The sequence below is a fragment of the Capricornis sumatraensis genome, chromosome 8, assembly GCF_032405125.1.
Source record: "Capricornis sumatraensis isolate serow.1 chromosome 8, serow.2, whole genome shotgun sequence".
Lineage (NCBI taxonomy): Eukaryota > Metazoa > Chordata > Mammalia > Artiodactyla > Bovidae > Capricornis > Capricornis sumatraensis.
Genome location: NC_091076.1, coordinates 66,397,159 through 66,408,148, shown reverse-complemented (window position 1 = coordinate 66,408,148; position 10,990 = coordinate 66,397,159). Strand labels below are relative to the sequence as shown.

Here is a 10,990-nt window from a genome sequence, read left to right as displayed (position 1 = left end):
GGGCAGGAGGAGAAGGGGATGACCGAGGATGAGATGGCTGGATGGCATCACCGACTCAATGCACATGAGTTTGAGTGAACTCCGGGAGTTGGTGATGGATAGGGAGGCCTGGCGTGCTGCGATTCAAGGGGTCGCAAAGAGTCGGACACGACTGAGTGACTGAACTGAACTGAACTGAACTGAACTACATATTAAAAAAGGATAGTATATCACAACAAAGTGAGATTTATCCTAGCAAAGCAAGGGAGTTTCAACATTTAAAAATAAACTAATTCCCCATATTAAACAAAGAGAAAAAGTTTAAGTGATGATCACCTCAAAGTATATGGGAAAATCATTTGATGAATTAAATACCAATTTATGATTAAAAATAAATAAATATCCATAAACTCAGAATAAAATGGGATTTCTCAATTTGATAAAGGATAACGATAATTTAAAAATCTACAAATATCAAAATACATAATAGTAACAAGATAAATACTTTCCATTATAGACTAGGACCAGAGCAAGGATATTTACTCTTTTCAAGATACTGCACTGGGTATCCTAGCTAGAATAATAAAGCAAGATAAATTCATTTAAAAACATACAAATTGGAAAGGAAGAAATGAAGCTATCTTTATTCACAGACAAAAAAAATTTTAAAATATGTAAGTCCTAAGGAATCTCTAAAAAATAAAAATAAGTGCATTTAGCAAGGATCCAAGATACAAGATCAATATATAAAAATTATAATTCTGTATACTAGATACAAACAAATGGAAGATGAAATTAGAAGAATATCATTTATAATAGCATCTCAAGGCATAAAATACCTAGGGATACATTTTAGAAAATACGTGCAAGACCTTGACACTGAAAACTACAAGAAAGTGCAAAACTAAAGAAACCTTACATAAATGGAGAGCTACCCCCTGTCTGTGGAATAGAATCTTAAACACCAATTCTGTCCAAAAGTATCTACAAATTCAATGCATTGCAATCAAAATTACAGCTGGCTTTTTTTTTTTTTAAAAAAAAGGTCATCCCTGATAGCTCAGTTGGTAAAGACTCCGCCTGCAATGTAGGAGACCTTGGTTCAATTCCTGGGTCAGGAAGATCCCCTGGAGAAGGGAAAGGCCACCCTCTCCAGTATTCTGGCCTGGGAACGCCATGGACTGTACAGCTCATGGGATCGCAAAGAGTCAGACACGACTGATGACTTTCACTTTGACTTTTCACTTAAAAAAAAAATAGAAATTGATGTATGTGTATGTGTGAACTTCCAGATGTTCAAGCTGGTTTTAGAAAAGGCAGAGGAATCAGAGATCAAATTGCCAACATCCACTGGATCATCGTAAAAGCAAGAGAGTTCCAGAAAAACATCTATTTCTGCTTTATTGACTATGCTAAAGCCTTTGACTGTGTGGATCACAATAAACTGTGGAAAATTCTTCAAGAGATGGGAATACCAGACCACCTGACCTGCCTCTTGAGAAACCTATATTCAGGTCAGGAAGCAACAGTTAGAACTGGACATGGAATAACAGACTGGTTCCAAATAGGGAAAGGAGTACGTCAAGGCTGTATATTGTCACCCTGCTTGTTTAACTTATATGCAGAGTACATCATGAGAAACGCTGGGCTGGAAGAAGCACAAGCTGGAATCAAGATTGCCAGGAGAAATATCAAGAACCTCAGGTATGCAGATGACACCACCTTTATGGCAGAAAGTGAAGAGGGACTAAAAAGCCTCTTGATGAAAGTGAAAGAGGAGAGTGAAAAGTTGACTTAAAGCTCAACATTCAGAAAATGAAGATCATGCATCTGGTCCCATCACTTCATGGGAAATAGATGGGGAAACAGTGTCAGACTTTATTTTGGGGGGCTCCAAAATCACTGCAGATGGTGACTGCAGCCATGAAATTAAAAGACGCTTACTCCTTGGAAGAAAAGTTATGACCAACCTAGAGAGCATATTCAAAAGCAGAGACATTACTTTGCCACCAAAGTCCGTCTACTCAAGGCTATAGTTTTTCCGGTGGTCATGAGAGTTGGACTGTGAAGAAGGCTGAGTGCCGAAGAATTGATGCTTTTGAACTGTGGTGTTGGAGAAGACTCTTGAGAGTCCCTTGGACTGCAAGGAGATCCAACCAGTCCATTCTGAAGGAGATCAGCCCTGGGATTTCTTTGGAAGGAATGATGCTAAAGCTGAAACTCCAGTACTTTGGCCACCTCATGCGAAGAGTTGACTCATTGGAAAAGACTCTGATGCTGGGAGGGATTGGGGGCAGGAGGAAGAGGGGACGACAGAGGATGAGATGGCTGGATGGCATCACCGACTCAATGGACAAGAGTTTGGGTGAACTCTGGGAGTTGGTGATGGACAGGGAGGCCTGGCAATCTGCAATTCATGGGGTCGCAAAGAGTCGGACACGACTGAGCAACTGAACTGATGTGATTTCTTTGAAAAGGCAAAACGTCTATAGCAGTCAAAATAATTATGAAAGGTAGATATTTTCAGTACCTGATTTCAGGATTTAGTGTAAAACTCCAACAATCAAGACGGTGAGACACTGGCATAGTCAAATATACCCACGAAATAGAGTCCAGAGGCAGGCACCGTCTGTTCTGGCACTTTTTTTTTTGCACCAAAATGGTTTATTTCAGACACTGACAACATGCGCAACAATGCAACTGTATTATTACTTTGGGTTTCCTTAAGTATTACTTAAGTATGCATTGAAAATACATGTTTACATTTAAGAAATGTAACACATTAAAATCCTCTGTAAACAGAACTCCTTCTCAATATATTTTCCTGCCTTGTTTCATACATAAATAACATAATCTACAAAGTTATAAATAAAACTATTAACTCTTATGACCTAAAAGTATATACAAATTTTGGAGCTTGACAAGAGTGTTTTCTTTCTGATTTTATATAAATAACGACATGCAGTGTTTGCAATGTTTTTTGATCATATAGATGACTTATAATCAAAACCTTTATTGTCTCCCAAACTGTTCTCCCTATAACAGACGTTCACTGTACTTGGTAAAGATGTCACCGTTCAAAATCAACGTGGTCAAAAGACTAGATTCTTTTTACTTTTGTTAAGTAAAAATAACTTGAGTGCTTACTTAATAAAATACCTTGAGTGGTTATCTAGTAAATCACCAAACAGGTGGTGACATTCAATAAATAATGTTACTATTTTCTGAAGGAATAAAGATTTCCAGTCATTAAACAGAAAATAATCACATTTTCTGCATCAGGAATTCTGAATATGCCTTTCTAAGATCATTTTTGTGTGTCGTTATTTTTATCCTGTAAGTTTTAACTAATTGAAGTGATGGTTCAAAATAAAGTTTAGAAAACTTAGGATAATATGGTTTATGTTCCTCTAACAGAATCTCCATAAACTATTTTTTCCCAAGACTACTACAAATTGAATCTGATTTTTTAAGATTGTGTTAGCTTTCCAGTTAAATGATAGTACAAACACATACTCTGGTAGCATATTTTGGTCTTCAAACAAACTAAAGTGATTTTAATAAGGCTTAATATTATTTAATGGCAACCTTCTGTTCTATGTTGTCACCTCTTTTAACGCAAGGTGGCATTCGAGAGCACTTGGATGCCATCCCCGCTTAATCCAGCAGATGGCAGCAGGCTCCCACCAACCTCTCAAGACACCAGGCTGAATTTCCTGGACCCTCTGTGTCCTGCGTGTTCCCTCTTTATTTCTTCCTTCCAATTGCCATTATCTCTGCCCAGTCAATCTCTCATACCGAACGGGGACACTTAAATGAAAGATGAAGGAAACACACCCATGAGCCCCATTTATGCCAGGTGTTGTTCTTTACCCTTAATAAGCAATATTTCATAACTACTTCAACTGTATATCATGGGAATGATTATTTTATTTGAAAGATAATCAAACAGAAGCTCAGGCAGGGAGAATATGTTCCTAAGTACTGAGCTGGAAGTGCTGAAGATGGGGCTTGAGCTTGGCCTTTCTTTCCACCTGGTGGTGGTTTAGTTGCTAAGTCGTGTCTGACTCTTGCTACCCCATGGACTGTAGCCTGCCAGGCATCCTCCATGGGATTCTCCTGGCAAGGATACTGGAGTGGGTTGTCATTTCCTTCTCCAGGGGATCTTCCTGACCCAGAAATTGAACCTGTGTCTCCTGCATGGCAGACAGATTCTTTACCCACTGTGTTACGAGGGAAGCCTTTCTTTCCATAGAACACTGTCCATATCTGTAGGCCAAAATGCTCAGTGTAGGATCCTGCAGGAAAAGCTCCTATTTACTGAGTGCTCATTGGAGCAGCATTGTAACCACATTACATGCATTAACTCATCTATATTCACACGTGAGTGAGGTAGGGACGGTTTTTATTCCCATTTTAAAGCTAGGTAGTAAAACAGAGGCGCTGAGAAATTGACACACTTTCAAAGGTCACACCCTTGGTAAAGGCTGGAGCTGGCACTGGAACCCTGCGTTTGGATCTGGACCCCAGATCCTTGACTACTGAACTGTGTGCTGAATGACCGCTTTAACAAGCTCTGTGGGGAGTGGAGGAGGCTCCTGGCTGTGGTGAGAGTCCCAGTCCGTTTCTCCCACGAGTGGTGAGGAATTGGATGGCTTCTTCGCCCACTGCATCCCCTGCGGGGCCCAGTGGCATTCAAGGGGTCCACTGTTTTCTCTGCTTCGTGTCCCCAGTTCTTAGAATTCTTCCAAGACCTATGACTGTCTGTTTAGCCAGCCCGCCTTTAATGAGTAACTTGTGTGTGTGTGTACTAAGTCACTTCAATCCGATCTGACTCTTTGCGACCCCATGGACTGTAGCCCACCAGGCTGCTCTGTCCATGGGATTTTCCAGGCAAGAATCTTGGAGTGAGTTGCCATGCCCTCCTGCAGGGGATCTTCCCAACCCGGGGATCAAGCTCGCATGTCTTCTGTCTCCTGCATTGGTGCAGGTTTACCACCAGCGCCGCCTGGGAAGCCCTTGCGCTGTGCTGTGCTCAGTCGTTCAGTCACGTCTGACCCTTTGCAACCCCATGGACTGTAGCCCGCCAGGATCCTCTTTCCATGGGGGTTCTCCAAGCAAGAACACTGGAGTGTGTCACCATGCCCTTCTCCAGGGGACCTTCCCGCCCTTACCATCCACCAGAAAAGAAATGCAGAAGGCTGCAAATAAGGAAAGAGTTTATGGGACTTTCCTGGCAGTCCAGGGGTTAAGACTCTGACCAGGGGACTTTGCAGGGAACATGGATTTAAACCTGGTTGGGAAAGTAAGATCCCACATGCCTCACAGCACAACCAAAATCTTTTAAAAATTAAAAAAGAAAAAAAAGAGAGAGAGAGAGAGAGTTTATTTGGAGTCCTAAGAATTGCAATGCAGGAGACATAAAAGTTGCCATGAGGTTGTTAAAAGTTTCCTGGTGGAATCATTATAGACTCCCAAGTGACTCAGAAAATACTTTTTCTTAAGAAATCACAGGTTGTTTCAGCATAAGGAGTTCAAAAAGCATCTTGAATCTCTGACAGGTGTTCTGGATGACTTCATCAGGTCAAAAGGTCAGATTCCATCCAAGCCGAACTATGCATGTCACATTATTATTTTTTTTATTTACGTATACTTATTTACAATGTGGCATTAGTTTCAGGTATACAGCAAAGTGAATCAGTTATACCTATATCCACTCTTTTTAGGTTGTTTTCCCATATAGGTCATTATAGAGTACTGGGTAGCGTTCCCTGCGCTATACAGTAGGTCTTTATTAGTTATCTGTTTTATAGATGGTGTGTATTTGTCAACCCCGATCTCCCAGTTTATCCCTCCACCCTCCCTTTCCTCCTGGAAGGTCACACTTTCTTAAAGGCCTCCTGTCTAGCTCCACTTTGGGGAGCTCACTTAGCAATATTGTTGTTGTTTAGTTGCTAAGTCATATCCTGCTCTTTGTGACACCAGAAACGGTAGCCCACTGGGTTCCTTGGTCCATGGGTTTTTCCAGGCAAGAATACTGCTGTGGATTGCCATTCCCTTCTCCAGGGAATATTCTCAGGCCAGGGATCAAACCCACATCTCCTGTGATGGCAGGTGATTCTTTACCACCGAGCCACCTGGGAAGCCCTCACTTGGCAATACTGGCTCTCTTTAGATTTTCCTTTCATGCTGGTAAATGCCAAACACAAACTATGGAAACACAGTGCCTGCCTGCAAAGAGTTCTCATCTTGTGGGGAAGATCATATGCAAAAGCAGGCAAAAACAAAACTATAGCGAGATAATTCTGTGGGTGACTAATTAGCATGTGAATGGCACCAAACTTTTGTCTAGTCAGGGAAGGCTTCCTGGAGGAGGAAAGTCTTCCACTTGAGCCTTCAAGGGTGAGTAAGACTTGAAATGGGGAAGAGGTCAGCATGTAGTCTTGCACTGAGTGGGGAGCCTTAATGGGAATAGGGAGGTCGGCTAGACTGGTTGAAAGGTCCTGGAAGGGAACGAAAGGGAATAAAGCTGGAAGAGTGGGTTGGGGACAGATTGTGGAGGTTTCTGAGGACCCAGAGGAGAGCCTCGAAGTGTGCTTAATGCACTGATGTCTTATGAAGGCTCAGAGCTAGGGTAGGTGGGCAGGAAAGGAGTGACAAGATAAAGACAGCTCTTAGGGAAGATTAACATGAGGCAGCCTGTTAAGCTGCAGAAAGAGTGAGAGTGAAATCAAAGGGCCTGCAGGGGCACGCGGAGGGAACTTTGAACATTTCCTCTGTGGCAGGCGCTAAGGACTTAGCATATATTATGACATGTAATCCTCCCAAGAGCTCTGAGAGATTTGTGTCATTAGCCTCTCTGTTCCACAGATGACTAAAGCAAGGTTAAGGAATCTCCCCCCAAGGTGACCTGGCTTAAAACCAGCAGAGCTTGGTCCTCGCTTCAACAACACATGTACTAAAATCGAAACAATACAGAGAAGATGAGCATGGCCCCTGCGCAAGGATGACACGCAAACTGGCGAAGTGCTCCATAGCTTAAACAAATAAGCAAAAAATAAAAACATACAAACAGAAATGAACAGGGCTCAGATTTGAACCCGCACAGCCCACCCCCCGAGCCCACTTTCTAACCCCTATGCTATGTCACTGTTATACCAATGACCTAGAAAAATCCAGACTGACTAAGTCTGAGACAATCACCTCATCTGGCATATCCGGCAAGGTGGAGTGTGGAGAAAAGTATTTAGGACTTTGCTCAGGAAGATGCCTGAGTATTCAGGACACCCAATGCCTCTAAACAAAGAGTTGGGAATTGTCACGTAAGTTAGCTTATGATTGCTTTTGATTGCTTGCTTGTTTCGCCATGCCACTTGGCTTGTGGGATGTTGGTTCCCCAACCAGAGACTGAACCCAAGCCACAGCGGTGAAGGCATCAAAAGCATCGAGTCCCAACCGCAGGACCACCAGGGAATTCCCAGCTTTGGGTTGTAACGGGAGAGGCCGACATCAAACTTTTGATTGCTGAGGCATCCACTTCAAAGACATCCATCTCTGACAAGCACGTTGAGGGCTACAAAATCAGATAAAGGGTCAGACCACTCCACCCGTGGAGTTCCCCGTTCAGAAAGCTCCGGGTAACCTAGCTCACTGGCCACTTGAGTGACCCCAATTTTCCCTTCCCTGCTTCATGTATTTCTTTTGCGTTTTACGTTTACCCAAAAAAGAGTGAACCCATGGAATCCCAGGCACCTCACCCTCACCCGGATAGAGGCAGAACCCCAGGTCTGAGCTCACTCTCTGGGGCCTTGGTGTGTGGCCATTGCAGTGCCGTGTACCCTCCAGGACCGTGAGTAGCAAACCTTGTCTCTTCAAAGTCCCCTGATGGTTGTGGCCAAGGTGCACAGTAAGAGTCACAATGGCTGGTCCAGCCTCGACACTGGCTTCAACTGGGGAAGACTCAGTGGTGCTCCCAGGAGGAGTACAACCCAGGGGCGTGCCTGCAGGCGCTTCTAGCTCAGAGCATCAACAGACTGAGAGACACGAAACAGAGATACAGACCCAGAACTGGAGAAGTATGGAGGGTCTCATGCCTGGATTGTGGCTGGAGCCTTTAGTAATGGGTACTTGGTGGAGACTATTTTTCCAGCCCCATGGAAGCCAGGGAGACAGGCTCCATCAGAGAAATAACACCAACATTACCAAGACTAAGCATGTCCCCTGAAAGGGTGGGTTTCCCAGGTGGCTCAGAGGTAAAGAACCTGCCTGCCAAGGCAGGAGCCACAGGAGACCCAGGTTCAATCCCAGAGTGGGGAAGATCCTCTGGAGGAGGAAACGGCAACCCACTCCACTATTCTAGCCAGGATGCTCCGATGGACACAGGAGCCTGGCAAGCTACAGTCTGTGGGGCCCCAGAGAGTCAGACACAATTGAAGCAACTGAGCATTTTCCTTGAAAGGGAGGAGATGGACTCCTTCCTGCCACACCTGAAGTCCAGGTACACCTGAAGGCTTAGGGGTAGGGTGGGGAGGAAGTACGTCTAAAAGGACATGGAAATTTTCCCTCCAGCCCTTTGGGTGTGCCTGGCGATGCAAGCTACAGATTTAGTTTGTGAATCTGATTGGGCTAAGCCCTAAAGGGATTTCATCAGAAGCAGGCAGAATCCTGTCTGAAGGAGCAACAGCCTGTGGTATAACAGCTGGCAGGCAGCAAGCATCCTGTGGGGCTGGCCAAATGCTGTGATGGGCATGGAACCACCGCAGGAGGAGATGGGAGTGTATATGCGGGAGAGAAATAGCAGGTGTCAGGCCATCATGAGCGGAGTCTGGAAATGAGGTCAATGACAAAGCAACATTTGTACCTCAAGAGAATGCAGGGAAACCTGCCAAATACACAGATCTATGCTGCCGGGGTCCAGCCCCGGTGGATCCAGGGAATTCGAAGGGTGGACGGCGTTGGCATGGAAAGACTTGTTTATTTATTAATATAAGATTAGATTAAGAAACTATAGTGTAGTAAGAAGATTAAGTGAAGAAAGAGGGCTGAATAGCTTGGTTTACACGGAAGACCATAAAATTCCAGACAAGGAATTTGCACCATCTACGTTGGGCCACCGGCGCCCGCTTGAATATCTAAGGGTGCCTCGCCTTAAGCTCCCTTTCGCGCGGGTCTTAACAGCCAGGGCAAATAAGTAGACCTGGCGAGCCTCCGTGTCCCAGATGAAAATTCAGCCTGAAATTAAAGTAAAGAGCAGAGAGAAGGAAAGGGAGAGAAAATGAGAGAGAGAGAGACACGGGGGGAGCCAGATTCCCCAGAAACCAGGCCGAGAGACTAGTTCGAGAAACTGGTCCGAGAAGCTGGTCCGAGAAGCTGGTCCGAGAAGCTGGTCCCATCCTTTATTGTTCAGAAGGCCTTTTATACTTTAGATAAAACATGGAGATCAATGGGTAACACTAAATTATGTAGCGTTCGCAACCCAGACTCTGTATATCATTTTGTATACAGAAGGTCTCAGGTGATTTACATTATCTTCTGGCCAAGAGGCTTGTTAACACTTTTTGGCTCTCTTCCTTAATGAATGTTAATTTTGTTTCCCCTGAAGTGTTTTTCTTTAATCTGCATCTCCTTAAAGCGCTAAAGTTACATCTCTATAGAACAAAGGCGCAGTGGGTTATAACAAAGAAGGTACTTAACTCAAAGATCTAATGTTGCTAATACAAGGTCTACTACTTGTTTTTCTATATACCAACTAATCTAAAAATAAAGGATATGAAAATTCAGCAGCAAGCATTGACTCAACAAATGAAACTTTTAATCAGTCCTATTCTAAAGATTTTGACTCTTCGGAAGCCCCTACATTCCTATGATGTTTTAAGCTTCCTGTGCCTCCTGCGGTCAGGAGGCCTCAAACAATCACATGCGCAGCTGTACGAGTCCGGCAGGCAGGCTAGAAAGCCATCAGAGGGGTATTTGGATTGAAACACTCAAATGCAGAAGACTAAAGCCCTAAATTGACTTTTTCCAGAAAATGTCAGAAGAGTGGAAAAGCAGAGCACAAAAGCCGGCAGATTTTTGTTGGGGTGCATGCTTAGGAATTTCCAGAGGGGTCCCTGAAGTCTGAGCACGCCTTGCGTATGTCAGCTTCCTTCCTCATGACCTTGTCACGGGCGGGATTCCTCACACTGGCTCCCGGCACTACGCTGTTTAGCGTTCAGAGGCTGGAAGGTTGGAATCCAGGGTGGAGTCAGTTGTTGAGAGAAGAGACCTTTGCCTCAGGGACAGAAGAGAGGGGCGCTGGTGATGTGGTAATGGTGATGGCGGCTCTAAGTGAGGCTTTGACAAGTGTGAGCACCTGTCACGGATTCGCAGAGGATCCTTACAAGGAGCCTTCCGGCTGTGGAACTGAGCCATCTCTTGAAGAGATCACAGGTGAAAGGAAGAAGAAACCTGTCCCGTTGAGCTGGATCAGGTAAGGACATCTTGGTTAGGAGAGGCAAAGATTATTTTGGTGCTTGGCTGTGCTTGTTATGCCCAAGGTCCCGATCCCCAGAACTGAGAGGACAAGACATCCACGGCAATGCAAACGCAAAAAAGGGAATTTATTGCTAGCTCGAGCCAGAGCCCTGGCCGCATCCAACACTGTGGAATAGAGCCAGAGCCCCGAGCCCTGGATTACAGTAGTATTTATAGGGTTAGGACAAAGACAGGGAATTGGCAAGGTTGGATTGGTTACAAGGGTTTCTTTGCATCTACTAATTGGCTAGATTTTCACATGTGCAGGCTTTCTTAAGAGATATCTATCCTCGTCCCGACTGGCACAGACCAGGCTACGGGGGAGCATGCTGACAGGCTGAGTGCTCCCGTCGGGGGTAATTAATTTTGATTCCGCCCGGGCAGTGTCTCAGCTGTTTCCGGGATGCTTGCTCCAGCCTATTTTAGTCATGGCCTCTATCAGGCCTCAACATTCCCCCCTTGTCCTTTGATCATGGAGAGGAATCCTCCTCTCCATTCA

General features: G+C 44.5%; 1 non-coding gene across 1 annotated transcript; it reads left to right on the top strand.

The window, feature by feature from the left end:
- The first annotated feature begins 6,913 nt into the window (after positions 1 to 6,913).
- LOC138084833 (U6 spliceosomal RNA) lies at positions 6,914 to 7,020 on the top strand. The gene has a single exon (XR_011145241.1). It is a non-coding gene; the product is annotated as a U6 spliceosomal RNA (small nuclear RNA).
- Positions 7,021 to 10,990: the final 3,970 nt, after the last annotated feature.